This window comes from Chrysemys picta, chromosome 1 (genome assembly GCF_011386835.1).
Source record: "Chrysemys picta bellii isolate R12L10 chromosome 1, ASM1138683v2, whole genome shotgun sequence".
Classification (NCBI taxonomy): Eukaryota; Metazoa; Chordata; order Testudines; family Emydidae; genus Chrysemys; species Chrysemys picta.
In genome coordinates this window covers 11,499,153-11,514,782 of record NC_088791.1, presented here as the reverse complement: position 1 = coordinate 11,514,782, position 15,630 = coordinate 11,499,153, and the positions used below count along the sequence as shown (strand labels likewise).

Sequence of the window (15,630 nt, the reverse complement as noted above, 5' to 3'; positions counted from 1 at the left end):
GACTCCCAGTTTGTAGAGTTTTGCTGGGAAACTTCCCCAGCCAGACTGAGTTAGCCCTCCAGCTCCCTAGGTGAGACCAGTCACCACATGGTCAGCTCTGATCTGTCTGCCAGTTCAGGGCTGCTGCCTGCTGTGTGTGTCTCTGGATGTCAAGTCACAGGTATTAGCAGCGTGGGCACCGGTGACCCTAACAATAGTGGTTTACCCTGTTATGTTATAGATTCATAGATTCTAGGACTGGAAGGGACCTCGAGAGGTCATCGAGTCCAGTCCCCTGCCCTCATGGCAGGACCAAATACTGTCTAGACCATCCCTGATAGACATTTATCTAACCTACTCTTAAATATCTCCAGAGATGAAGACTCCACAACCTCCCTAGGCAATTTATTCCAGTGTTTAACCACCCTGACAGTTAGGAACTTTTTCCTAACGTCCAACCTAAACCTCCCTTGCTGCAATTTAAGCCCATTGCTTCTTGTTCTATCCTTAGAGGCCAAGGTAAACAAGTTTTCTCCCTCCTCCTTATGACACCCTTTTAGATACCTGAAAACTGCTATCATGTCCCCTCTCAGTCTTCTCTTTTCCAAACTAAACAAACCCAATTCTTTCAGCCTTCCTTCATAGGTCATGTTCTCAAGACCTTTAATCATTCTTGTTGCTCTTCTCTGGACCCTCTCCAATTTCTCCACATCTTTCTTGAAATGAGGTGCCCAGAACTGGACGCAATACTCCAGCTGAGGCCTAACCAGCGCAGAGTAGATTGGAAGAATGACCTCTCGTGTCTTTCTCACAACACCCCTGTTAATACATCCCAGAATCATGTTTGCTTTTTTTTGTTATATTTGTCTCCTGTTTAATATAATTATTGTGTTGAATATATTGTATGTGTTTCTGTTATTTCTTGGAAGTCTCCAACTATCTGGCCCTAATCAGAGCAGAGTAGAGTGGAAGAATTACTTCTCGTGTCTTACTTACAACACTCCTGCTAATACATTCCAGAATGATATTTTCTTTTTTTGCAACAGCGTTACACTGTTCACTCATATTTCGCTTGTGGTCCACTATGACCCCCAGATCCCTTTCCACAGAACAGTACTCCTTCCTAGGTGGTCCATTCCTATTTTGTATGTCTGCAATTGATTGGTCCTTCCTAATTGGAGTACTTTGCATTTGTCTTTATTGAATTTCATCCTATTTACTTCAGACCATACTTCAGAGTGTTTTTAATGCATATACAGGAGCTCTCTGTTACTGTTTTTGCTAATCAAGAGGCTGGTAATCCTCCCTTGTGTGACCTAGCATGCTGATAAGTTGCACCTGAATGATTCATTTTCTGTTGGAGCAAACTCAGGAAGAGTGACTTGAAAGCCTTAAAATTCTGTTGTGTAGAGGTGGAAACACCTGATATTGGTTCAGTTTCCTTGTGGCCTGCACTTATTATTATGAGAATAACCATAACTTCTGGAACTCCTCTCATCCAAGGATCTCAAAGTGGTTTGCAACTTTTTTTTGATGAAGCCTCACAACATCCCTGGTGGTAGGTAGGTAGTGGTAGGTAAATACTATTGTACCCATCTTACAAAAGGACATATTGAGATACAGAGAGATTAACTGACATGCACAATAAATCAACGGCAGGTCTAGGAATAGGACCCAAGAGTCCTGGCTCCCAGTCACCTGTTCTGCAAGTATTTTTAAAATATTGTACCCACCAGTTTGGAGGCAGCATATTCCAGTGGCTAGTTGGGCACAGAACTGGCCTGAGAATCTGTCCATCCTTTTATTTAATTAATTTGTTTATTTAGTATCACAAAGCAGGGACAAACTTTAGCTTTTATCTGGAACAGACTAAATCCTTAAAATGCCTGTGCAGCTTTTTGATTTTTGGTACATTAATTACCTTGATCTAGCCCTGTCTGTCAAAACAAAACTTGTCTGGTTTGACTGCATTTTTCAGGTTTTTGTTGTTGTTGTTCCTTACCAGTCCTATAAGACTAACACAGTGTTAAAGCACATTCAGCTAGATTGCTAGTAGTGTCAGATCTGTTCTTGTTCGGGAGATTTGCAAGGCAATCGTGGAGTTCTGTACATTTGTTCAGCGAATTATTGGTTGGTCTCAGCACTTAGACATGAATCAGAGTATGAATTATTGGGTTTTAGATAATCTATTTCAATGGGAGAGTAGCCCAGCTCTCCCACTTTGACAGTTTTGGGAATCTGTGAACTTTTGAATTCCAATTTGATTTTATGACGTCTGTGTTTGATTATACTCTTAATGATCAATGCTCAAACCACTGAGCTATCCCTCCCCACAATGTCATTCCTCTCCTGTTAAGGGGAGGGAGTATGGCATCTAGGAGTGTCTGTCCGTGAATGGATGGGCCATCAGCAATTGACTAGCTCTTACCCTGCTGGGACAATGGGAGCTACAGGCAAAGACATTGACAGTTAAACAGACCTCTATACCCAGCCCAAAGAGGGTTGAAAATGGAAAAAATGATAAGAGGACAGGAAGAGAGAAGGTGTTCGAAATGCTTTTAGAAGGAAACATGCTGTCTAGCAAGGGAAAGACCAGACCCCGGGGGTCAGGGAAAAAGCCTTCCAGTTCTATGATTCAGCATAAGATTCCTACCAGCAGCAGGCCCGATCCTGTAATGTGTACCTAAATACCACAGTGACTGAATGGTTCATAAATATCTAGATAAGGCAACAAGGAGTACCTTCAACTTCCATTTTAGCCAGGAGCTCAGCAAATTGCAGAATCACAAGTATGAATACTACCAGATGCCATCATTGCACAGTTTAATTTCCATAAGCAGGTATCTTATGAACTGGTTCATACTGTTCAGAAACTGATTCATACTCACCCACCCTCCAAATTTGAGTATGCTTTGAAAGACCTTTTAACAGGCAACGAGGTTTCTAAGGCTACATCTACACTACGGGGGGGGGGGGGGGGTCGATTTAAGATACGCAAATTCAGCTACGTGAATAGCGTAGCTGAATTCGACGTATCGCAGCCGACTTACCCCGCTGTGAGGACGGCGGCAAAATCGACCTCTGTGGCTTCCCGTCGATGGCGCTTACTCCCACCTCCGCTGGTGGAGTAAGAGCGTCGATTCGGGGATCGATTGTTGCGTCCCGACGGGACGCGATAAATCGATCCCCGAGAGGTCGATTTCTACCCTAAGTTGCGACAAACTGGCGAGCAGAGAGGAGACTGAAGTGCAGAAAGAAATATCACAGAAATACCGCTCACACCAATCTGATTGTACTTTCTGGAGTATTTAACCTGAACAGTAGTCCCCAGCGACTTTATCATACAGCCTTTGAGTTTGCAGTTTACACCAAAAGGGATAACATGAATTCTAACATTCTCTCCCAAGTCTGAAGCCAAACATATTGTCACACCAATTGGTTGTAACAAAGACAGTAGCACAAAGTGTAAAGGCACCTTGATTTTTGGTCACAGAACTCGACATTCTTGCTGTTTCATTTTCTACCTTGACCTCTCTAGACTCCCTATTTATGAGGGAACACAAACTACATATAGTGACAGTTAAATTGGCAGCAAGACAAATCCCATCCACATCAAAGCACAGAAATAAGAAGTTAAGGGGAAAGACTTATGAAGGTAGAATTCCTTTCCAATTTCATATTACCTACAACAGTGTTGACAGCACATCAACGCTCTGGTAAGATGTGTATTTCTACTTCCAACAGATAAGATACCAAAAAAGCAATAGGTACATCTTCACCAAACTTGTACTCTACCATAAAACTTAGCAGCATCTCCATATGATTTTATATTAATTGCATCATCACATTCCATTTATTCCATGCATTTGGTATGTTATTTTGCCTCAACACTGCTGCGGTCACTTATGGTTTTGTGTTAGAGTGCAAGTTAAAATTAAAAATTCAACTAGAGCTTGAAGTTTATATTCTGTTTTGGTTTTTGCTATGAGATTTTTACCATCTAAAGGTTTAAACCTCCTGCTGACCCTGAACTCTAATACATTTTTAACTATGCACCGTAATGTGTACCTTCCTCCCAGTTAAGCCACACAGCTGCACTGCCTTTACTACAGCCTACTGCACTAGAGCCATTAATCTTCTACATTGTACCAAAAAAAGTAGGGCTTCCTCTATGCAGTTAGTTCTGTTTAACAGTAATTTCTCTTTGGGGAAGATTTTGGGTTCAGAAGACTGCGTGAGAAAGAGGGTTTGATCTGAAACCTTGTCCTGTATAAGCTCTAGAATCTGACTGATTTTTAAAATCCTTTTTAAAATATATTTAACAAAAATAAAGAAAAGCAGTAGTTAAGGCTGTATAAAAGCTGTTAGCGACTAAAAGAGAATAAGGGATTGTTTGGGAAATTTTTACATGTAGAATTCAGGGGGTCTCACTGATATGCATGCCATCCCACTGATCAAATATTCATCATACACATATCTTCTCCTCTCTATATTCATTGCTATTCACCCAAGTTACACATTTACCTCTTTTAATCCTTCCCTTGACTTTTTTGTTGCTCTTCTCTGGGCTTCCACTAATAGTCAACACCTAAATTCGGTTTCAGAGTAGAAGCCGTGTTAGTCTGTATCCGAAGTCTGTATTCGGATGCATCCGAAGAAGTGGGCTGTAGTCCACGAAAGCTTATGCTCTAATAAATTTGTTAGTCTCTAAGGTGCCACTAGTACTCCTGTTCTTTTTACCTAAATTCGGGTTGCCAACTTTCTAATTGCAGGTAACTGGACCATTGAGGCCCTGCCCCTGACCCGCCCCTTTCCCCCAAGGTCCTGCCCCTACTCTGTCTCTCCCCCACCCCCTCAAGGCCCCATCCCTGCTCCTTCTCTTCCCTTGAGGCCCTTCCCCCTTCTTTGCCTCTTCCCCCAGGTCCCGACCCCTTCTCCACCTCTTCCTCCCAAGGCCCTGCCCCCATCACTTGCTCCTCTCCTCCCCATCCCGTGTTGCTCGCTGGATTGTCTCAAGGAGTCTGCCTGCAGGAAGAAGGCAGCCACAGCTGAGGAGGGGCTGATGCAGGTTAATGAGCTGGCACCTCCCCCCACCCTGCAGCAACTGGACTTTTGGTTCAGATGGTTTACCTGTCCAGGTAAAACCCAGATGGATGGCAACTACGGCTGTCGATTAATCACACGATTAACTCAAAAATATTAATCGCAATTAAAAAAAATAATCGTGATTAATCACAGTTTTAATCGCACTGTTATACAATAGAAGACCAACTGAAATGTATTAAATATTTTTGGATGTTTTTCTATATTTTCAAATATATATATCTTTATTGTGAAAGTGCAACTTACAAATGTAGATTTTTTTTGTTACATAACTGCATTCAAAAACAATACAATGTAAAACTTTAGAGCCTACAAGTCCACTCAGTCCTACTTCTTGTTCAGCTAATCGCTAAGAGCAGTGTTTCCCAAACTTGGGAAAAACTGGCTAAGAGAAATAAGTTTGTTTGCATTTACGAGAGATAATGCTGTCCGCTTCTTATTTATAATATCACCTGTAAGTGAGAACAGGCATTCACATGGCACTTTTGTAGCTGGCATCGCAAGGTATTTATATGACAGATATGCTCAACATTCGTATGCTTCAGCCACCATTCCAGAGGACATGCTTCCATGCTGACAACACTCGTTCAATGCATTTTTTAATTAAATTTATAACTGAACACCTTTGGGGAGAATTGTATGTTTCCTGCTGTTTTACCTGCATTCTGCCATATATTATGTTATAGCAGTCTCAGATGATGATCCAGCACAAGTTGTTCATTTTAAGAACACTTTCACTGCAGATTTGACAAAATGAAAAGGTACCAATGTGAAATTTCTAAAGATAGCTACAGCACTCAACCCAAGGTTTAAGAATCTGAAGTACCTTTCAAAATCTGAGAGGGACAAAGTGTGGCGCATGCTTTCAAAAGTCTTAAAAACACAACACTCTGATGCGGAAACTACAGAACCCGAATCACAAAAAGGAAAATCAACCTTCTGCTGGTGGCATCTGACTGAGATGATGAAAATGAACATGCGTTGATCTGCACTGCTTTGGATTGTTATCTAACAGAACCCGTCATCAGCATGGACGCATGTCCTCTGGAATGGTGGTTGAAACATGAAGGGATATATGAATTAAATTAATTTAATTTAAAATTTAAATGTATTTATTTTTAATTTATGAATCTTTAACATAACTGGCAAGTAAATATCTTGCGACGCCATCTATAACAGTGCCAGATGAACGCCCGTTCTCACTTTCAGACGACATTGTAAACAAGAAGCAGGAGCATTATCTCCTGCAAATGTAAACAAACTTGTTTATCTGAGCAATTGGCTGTAGAGGAAGTAGGCTGAGTGGACTTTCTAGGCTCTAAAGTTTTATATTGTTTTATTTTTGAACGTAGTCTTTGTACATAATTCTACATTTGTAAGTTCAACTTTCATGATAAAGAGATTGTATTAGGTAAGTTGAAAAATACTATTTCATTTGTTTTTTACAATGCAAACATTTGTAATAAAAAATAAAGTGAGCACTGTACACTTCGTATTCTGTGTTGTAATTGAAATCAAAATATTTGAAAATGTAAAAAACATCAAAAATATTTAAATAAATGGTTTTCTATTATTGTTTAACAGTGTGATTAATCGCGATTCATTTTTTACATCACTTGACAGCCCTAGTGGCAACCCTAAACACCTTTCTGGTATGCAAAACCCAGAGTTCTGAGCTCAGAGATTGTTTTCCTCTGAAGAGCCATTGGTCCGTTGTTATAGCAGCCCAAGCGTGGTAAAATGGACGCAAGTGGTGGCCAAAAGTATGGGTAGGAGTGTCTGGGGGCACTATAATTGGGGGGAAGTCTTTCAGACCCTCGACCAATACTTCAAAACTGTGGCTTGGATGTAGATGGTTGGGTGGATGAGGCCTGATTCTGCGGTACCCGCCATCTCTGGGATCGTTGCTTTTTTCTATTTTGATCAAAGTGTTGTTGCTGTTGACGATGGAAAGAGGTATCTCATGGTCTCTGGTATGGTGTATAATGTCTATGCTTATTAGGTGGAGTGTATATGCCTAGTGTGCACAACGTGGCCCGAGAGCCTTTCATGGTATGGAGTATGTCATCTGTTTTGGATGAGAAGAGCTTTTCCCTATCAAAGGGAAGGTCCTCCTCTTTTAGCTGCAGTTCTTTTGGGATCCCTGATGCTTGCAGCCAGGATGCCCTTCTCATAAGCACTGCTGTGGCTGTTGTTCAAACAGCTGTGTCTGCCACAACCATTGAGGCCTGTAGCGCCGTGCGAGCTATTATCTGACCCTCATTGATGACGGCCTTAAGTTGAGGACGCTTCTGCTCAGGGAGATCTTCTACGAAATCCTGTACTTTGGTGTAGTTAGAGTGTCATCTGGCCTCCGCAGGCTCCATTATGGCCTCATCTATGGGGAGGGCAATCTCAGTTGATGCAGAGATTTGTAGGATTTGTAGCAATTCATGCTGATTTTCCTGTACCTCCTGTAAAGCAATCTCTTGATTGGTCGCTACCCTTTTGAAGAGTTCCTGGAACTGCTTCAGGTCATCAGATGCTGTTGGGGTTAGTGGTATAATCACTTCATCCGGTGATATGGTACTGAGACAGTCAGGGCAGGTATCTAATTTTGGTCTAAATCTTGGCAAAGAACATCTGAAATCCTAACAAATATATGATCCATAGCTCTGTGAATAAATCAAACTTGATAGACTCAAAAGTCCCAAATCTGAGCAGTTACATGATTTTTAAGTCTAGCTCCAAGACATATTTAAACAATATAATCCACCTTCCAAAATTAGGTCTACATCACTTTAATTCCCATCTCCTCAGCTGGGTGACCCAGCCCCCACCACAATGAATCCACAGCCTGTGATGTAAATGTTTGATTAGGCAGGGGATTGAAATCTATAAGAATTCTGCTATCTGAGTGCTTTAGAGAGTCAAGATTTTTGGCATTTCTAGTCCCTACACCAGCTTATGCTATGAAAGAGCCATCAGAAGGAGTAGTAGATTTGCAGGCTTTCTTCATGTACACACGTAAATTAAAACCATGACAGTCCTGATGCCTGAGGATAGCTGAGATTTTAACATGTCATAAACCAAGTTACACAGGTCTCATTTTTTTCTTAGAATGTCCCATTAAATAAAAAATAAAATATTATTTTCTTTAAGTGCTGGGGATTCTGATTGGGACATGTAAATCTTGACACTGTCCCTTTATCAACATTTATATTCCCTTGCTTTAGAGACGCAAAAGCTACCTGGAACTTTACATACTTTACAAAGATTCAGATCCACAAACACAAAAAACTTTAAAGCCTTTTAAAAAGCACAATACAAACACAGGTTAAAGAGATGAATTTTTGGAGGCAATACAATGCCATGCATTCAGACTGGCAACCTGACTGTTCTAAACCACCACCAGAGTTCTGCAGTCTCAAAAAACTGGGGACGAGGCATTAAAGAGACCCTTAGCCACATCATTCTTGGAGTGCCTCTTTACAGAGGAGGGCACAAATACACTGCATGTTAAGGAACCAAAGCTAAACAATCTAACATTCCTCTTTGGCATATCTAATTTATTTGTGGATCATTTAGATACTATAGCGATGAGCGCTACAGAAACCCCTCAAACAGATTAGATATAATTCTGTATAATGTTGCATTGAAAGGGTTGTTTGGTTTTCTTACTTCTTGACCTGGATTTTTGCACCCCTGTTACAGAGCAGCTGGCTCCCGAGGGAGTCAGGCACCAAGTCTACCTGTGACCAGCTCTGCTAAGGAGAATGAGCCAACCCAAATCCACTTGTGAGTCATTACTGGCCTAGGCAGCTAGACAGCAGCTAGATAGCTAAGGAACACCTGAGCCTAATAAAGAGTTAGGAGGGCTCAGTCATGAGGCTCCAGAACACAGAGAAAGCTTCTGTAGAGAAGGACTTCTCAAGGAAGCCGGTTAGAGAGCTCACCAGAAAAGGTGCTGCTTGAAGGAGCAGGTTCCAAAAGGCATGAGTGGCAAAGCCCTAGGGAGGCCCAGTCCCGGCAAAAGGACCTTACTAGGCTTTAGGAAGAGGTTCAGATTGCTGGGGAATTACATGCTGCTCCAGAGAAGAAATGCAGGGGTTTGACCTCTGCAGGGGTCCCTGAGTCCAGAGAAGGAATCCTTTCCCAGGTAATTTCAGGAGGCCTGACTCCAGAAGAGGGTACCGGGTGGTGGAGAGGGCCTTACTGGTAAATAGCCTGGATGGAGAAGATGGGGTAGACAGACTAAAATTAATTTTAGGCAAAATACCCATTGAAGTCAATGAAAACTTTGTCTGAGCAAGGACTACAGGGTTGGACATACCTCTCCAGCCCAATGCTGGGGTAAAGACTTGCTTGCGTACCATGTTCAGCCTTTGGTTAACAAATCAGCCCTCCCGAAAGGACACTGTTCACGTTATAAAAGCTTCATTGAAAACCCATTAGCAGCAACTGAGTCAGGTATGTACCTGTGGTTCCACATTGGGTCCCAAGGGGATGCTCCAGGGGTAAGTACTCAACTTTAAATAGATGAACCCATTGCTACAAGGCAACATTCCTCATGCCCTAAAATCGTGCCCATACACACAGCAGAGCCCTAGCCACACATTAGACATAGCAAGATCAAACTTCATATTCCTACAATGAGTAGTTCCAGTTATTCATACAATTCATTAATATCCTCCCTCAGAGCCCCTCCCCCCTTAACAAATTTATAACTTGCATCCACTGGGCACCTGGTATAGAAGTGCGCAATGTTAACATTTGCATCCATAGGATTTATTGTAACATCTTTACCCTCACAACAGCTCACAATTTACCCTGTCCTTACTCAGACAAAAAACAAAAAAATCCTGGAGTAAAAACTAAGCAAAGATTTCAAGAGTTAAACAGTTCTCGTCATCTGTTGCTCTCAAAGTACTTTGAAAGGGAGTTAAGTATCATTATTTTCACTTCACAGAGCTGGGAACAGAATCTAGGTCTCCTGAGTTGCAGTCTAGGGCTCTACCCACTGGACTCCACTGCCACCCCTATAAGGCAGGTAAGTGTCTCCTCAAGTCATTTTTACATTCAGCCTTTAATGCTACGAAGTCCATTATAAAAATGATACAGTCAACAGTTTTTAAAATATTTAGTAGAGTTATTTTGCATTTACTTATTTCCCGATCTGAAACTTAATGCCTGCTATAAAACCAGGTCAGGCAGTTTTTCCATTACTTCCAGAGAAGTCAGTCCAAGTTCAGCAAAGTCAGGCCCCTATTATAAATAGAAACTAGAAAATGTTATTTTCACATGGAGCCATTCAAGTCTATCAGATTTACAGGCACTTAGTGACTTACAATGAATCTATTAGGCAGCCTGAACTACTTGTGATAAACAATTCAAGGAAAACTGTAGCGTTAGAAAATCATGTGTGTGTATGCTGAGAAAGTTGCTTTATTACATGAAATAGTTCAGTTTTCTTTCCAGAAATGACAAGGCAGATGAATTAAAGTTACACTTACAATGTATTGTACTCATAGCATAATACATTTATTTAATGGACTATTAGTAGTAAATACATGCTAGGCAGAATACATGGTAGATTATATCAGACCTATGATAAACATTTATCATGATTTGTTTATATATTGGACTTTGGTTTCCAGTTCTTAGAGGTTTAAACTTAGGTCACTCATCAAATTAAACAGATCTTGGGGACATTTGACTTTTCTTTTGAGACTGGTACTGAATCTCAGTATATACTGAGGTGTTTTAGTATGGATAAGTAAAAACTAAATACTGTTCTATCCTTATAAACATCACACTACATTTAGAAATGGGATGGTGGAAAAGGAAGAGTGGCTGATACAAAGCAATATTTACTGAGATATACTGAGTAACATAGCATTCAATAACTCTGAACAATAGAGCAACCTTTGTTTCAACAATTGTCTTTTTTTTAAAAACATATTATAGGGTTGATCCTGCATATAAAAGTGATGAGCAGGACTTGGAGCACAAGGCAACCTGCACTAAGAGATGGCATGGCTTAGTGGCTAGAGTATGGCACTGGGAGTCAGGATGCTGGAAATCTATTCCTACCATTGTTACCAATTTATTGTGGGATGTTGGACAAGTCTCTTCACTGGTCTGTGCCAGTTTCCTCATATGTGATAATGAACTATACCCTCCTCTGTAAATCACCTTAAGGTTTACAAATGAAATGGTCTGTATAAGAGCTTGATCGTGCATCACTGAATGTAAAGGCATTTGCCATAGACTCCAGGGGGCACATATTCAAGCCATATATGCATGCAAGCTAGGATGAGGGTACACGCTGCAGTGTAGACAGTTTGAGAGCTGGTGCAGAGAGCTAGAGTTTTACAACCACTCAGAACACAGAACTTGCACACACATGTAGCTTGCATAGGGTTACCATACGTCCGGATTTTCCCGGACATGTCCGGCTTTTTGGGCTCCAAATCCCCGTCCAGGGGGAAATCCCAAAAAGCCGGACATGTCCGGGAAAATCGGGACATGCGGGCCGGCGGTCGGCCGGCTCGGGGAGCTCGGGGGGGCCGGCGGTCGGCTGGGCCGGGGGTGCTCGGCCGGGGGCCCGGGGACCAGCAGTGCTGGGCGGGCCGACCCAGGCTGGAGACGCACCTCCTCCCCCCCTTACCTGCTTCAGGCTTCCCGCGAATCAAATATTCGCGGGAAGCAGGGGAGGGGGCGGAGTTGGGGCAGGGACTTTGGGGGAAGGGGCGGAGTTAGGGCGGGGCTGGGGGCGGGGCCAGGGGCCCGTGGAGTGTCCTCCTTTAGGAGGCTCAAAATATGGTAACCCTAAGCTTGCCACTGCTCATGACCTGCTATTCACCACTCAAGGACTTGCAGAATAAAAGCTAAACAACTAGCAGAACAAAAAAGTCTTCTGATTTCTCCCATATAACATTTAATAAGAAGCAAGTTCACTGCATTGTAACTTCCTTTGCTGGGGAAGAGTAATGGCCTTATTTTCGTAGTGTGAAAGAATACATAAATAATGGACGATTATCAAAATGCCACAATTATAATTGAAGATCTAAGACCGTCGAAGAGCAAAATACAGGAACTTTTTCTACCCAACGAACACAAGAAGTGCTGCATGCCTCACCCTGGTATTACACATTTATTTTCTGAGAAATTCAGAAGGAAAATTGCTGTAAAATGTCAAATTTGCTAGGTTTTTTCCTAACACTAATTTGTGGTCATGCTTGCCTTGCGACCATGTTTTGAACTTGACTGAGTGATACGGCTGGGAAGGCGGGAGAGTGAAAAGTGCAGGTAAGTTTTCTTAATTTGTTTTTAAAATCAAACTTCAGGTGTTCCCCTTTCACTCTTTTAACCTATATTCATAAGTATGCTGCCAGGTTGAGAGAGCAGCTTTACTTGCAAATATTAAGTCTGATCCAAAGAGCAGCAGAACACCTGCAACTCCTGTTAAAGTCAATGATCTCAGCATCCTTCAGATGAGCTTTAGTGACTGTAATCTAAGAGAGACTACTCAGCTATGTGTCCAAACCTGTGTCCTTACTCAAAGTTTTCATTAACTGCAATGGGTATTTTGTCTAAGTAAACAGACTGGGCTCTGTATCTGTAATCATGGATACCTTTTTCTGAAAGATAAAAGAAACCCCATTATAAGAAGCTTTACTAATGACGCACAAATGCAGGAGAGTTTCCTGAGGTCAGGTTTTATTACAAACTCAGAACTCAGCTCAACTCAAGGTCAATGAAAGGGTCACCAGCACTTCAAGCAAATTTGGTGTGAGTTTCCAGTGAAGCCCCTAACCTCACCACAGGTTCCAGGGTGGAATTTATGATTGTTTCCAACTCAAAACCAGTAGTTGCAGCTATGTGTTCTTGCTCTGGAGCTTTCAGATTTAGTCAAACCTGAAACCCATTGAGAGTTTGGGTGTTCAAATCCACACAAACTGAAACCAAAAAAAAATAAAATTAGATGAGGCCAAAGCTACAAAATTGGCCAGCTTTAACTACAGAAGTTAAGAACAGTCATAGAGTAGCCCTCATTCAGCTAGAGAATGAACAAATAGCACACATTTGTGTGTCATATACATGGTTTCATGTACATCTGCTGGACTGCCAGCCACGTGCTAGGTAAAATTCCACTATCCCCTGGCAGCCATTTTGAAAGGCAAGTTTTACAGACGGCCACATGAAAAAGCTGAGCTTCTGAAGCATTCAATAACTTATATCTCTTCTTCCCTTTCCCCCACCCCTCCTCAAATATTATTTTTTGTGATAGATCTTCAAATCCTTGTTCCACATGCAGACAGTCCATTGGAAACAGTGACCGTTTTCTTTGTACTAAAATAGAAAAATTTTCACCTCATTTTCCCATCTCATCCTTATCTTTTTTAATCACAATTAGAGAACTGGTCAGTGTTTATCACTATTATCCTGGCCACATTCTTAATCATAATAAACCTGTTTAGCTTTTCTGCCCTTATCTACCGAAAAAGTTTTTTGATGGATTGTTTTGCTAAAGGAAATATCGTTTAATGGTTAAAGTTCAAGACCAGGAAACCATGTCTCTATTCTTGGCGCGGCTACAGATTTGGTGCATGATCTTATGGTTCAGTCACTGGGCGAAAGATTTTCAGAAGAGCTCAGGGGCAGATCTGACAGTTTGACACCCACAACTGGGACCAGATTTTGAGAAGAGTTCCCTTCCTGTTTAGGCACCTAAATTATGGCCAGAAATAGAAATGAACTATGTATTAGATATGCTAATATGTGCTGAGCTCTTATGAAAATACGTCCACTTATTTTGGCATGTAAATAGCAGCTCGGGATTTTTGAAAGTCTGGCCTTATTCTGTCTCAGTCCCCATCTGTTAAATGAGGATAACAATCCTTCCCTATCTCCTAGGGGAGTTCTGTGGATAAAGTCATTAGTGTATGTGAAATGCTTTCAAATCCTTGGATAGAAGGCATTATTGAAGGACTAGGTATTAGAAAAAAAATCACACTTATTTCTCCTAAGAAAGTTATTTTATGCATAGTGCAGTAAACTCTATCTTGGTAGCTGGCTGTTGGCCAACTGCAGTAACATACAAAACTTAAGCATCATCATAAAAAGATGGGCCATCATTGGATCATACACCCTCAAGACAAGATGACAACACCGAATAAATATAAGCCTGTGGGGACAGATAATGCATGTAGCATGTTGTAGTGCCCTGGCCTGCTGCTCCCCAAAACATGGCTGTGTCACATGGATGTGGGACAGACAAGGGGACGATGTCTGGGAGACAGCTCATCCTCCTTTGACGTGGGCATGAGGAGATCCATGTGAGGAAGAACCCTGGCATGCATAGCCTCAGTGGGCACAATACAGGCCACCAGCTCTACTGATCTTCTGGTTTCAGAGGTGGGTTTGCTCATTATAGTACACATGTGATGCTATTCATTCAGCTTCTTTTCATCATTCTTAGGGCTCAGTCTTGCACTGGTCATAAACCGGGGAAGATAAGCAACCACACTGCTCCCCACCCTGCTCACAATCAACTGCCTGTACTTCAAAGCTACAGTTCCTCCTGAGCAAACTCATCTCGTGTAGGCTGAACTAACAGCAATGCCTACAGTTAAGGCTGTATACACAGCTACTGATCAAAATGCTACATCAGCTGCACCTCCAGAATTGGGAGTAAGGTGATCCAACTCCAGTCAGACCCTCTCTCCTCTGACCACACCCCATTTTTCCTGTTTTATGTATTAACCTGGGGTATTTAATGGGCAGGAAATATGCTCCTCATGCAGGCAGGAGAGTACCTGGACCACCATGCACCTCAGGAGAGGTGACATTCATCCTATCCTGAAAACACCTGTGTAAACCAGTTTAGTTCCTTGACACAGTAAGGGCTAAGGGGATAAAAGCGACCACCTCAAAACACAAAGTTGTGGAGCTATAGCTCGGATCCTCCATGGCAGCTACTCCAGCCCAGTCTGTGGGCCAAAACAGCAGCCACTACGTAGGAATATACCACTCATAGCAGGGGTTCCAGAGCAATGGAACTGTGTTTGTAGAGAGCCAGTGACCCCACCCCAAAACTAGTGCTGAGAATCCCCTCTGTTCCGGCCTATTCAGACTCCTGGGTGCATGGCCTCTAGTCCTCAGCTGTTTATCCCACACCTCAGCCTGTGTGGGGTTTAAGTGGCACAGAGGGTGACACTTACGCACGGTGTGGTGCTCACCCTGTAGTACCTGGGCTGACAAAGCAGGAATGGCCTCCAGACTTTAGCCTGTTAGTGATATCCCCACGAGATTCAGGATGTTTGTAAAGATGCTCTCGGTGATTTTCACCCTTTGTTCACACTTATTTAAAAATTCATTGAAGAAAATCCAGAAAGAAGCATCTTATAATTATGAAGGGAGAATCTATTCATTATGCTGCCTTCTGTTCAATAAGGCCAAAATTTTAATGCTCTATTTCTCAGGTGTCTTCTAATTAAGCCCCCTACAAACAGGGTAAGGTGTTAATAGTGTCTTTCAAAGCTTGTGCACTTACTAATATTTTAA

General features: G+C 42.0%; 1 long non-coding RNA gene across 1 annotated transcript in view; it reads right to left on the bottom strand.

The window, feature by feature from the left end:
* Positions 1-822: 822 nt before the first annotated feature.
* LOC135983927 (uncharacterized) overlaps positions 823-15,630 on the bottom strand; it is a 37,993-nt gene continuing 23,185 nt past the window's right edge. The window contains exons 1-2 of the long non-coding RNA XR_010601790.1: positions 4,720-15,630; positions 823-4,567 (exon numbers count right to left, since the gene is read on the bottom strand). The exon at positions 4,720-15,630 is cut by the window's right edge and continues 23,185 nt beyond it. This is a non-coding gene — a long non-coding RNA (uncharacterized LOC135983927). The remainder of the gene's footprint in view (positions 4,568-4,719) is intronic.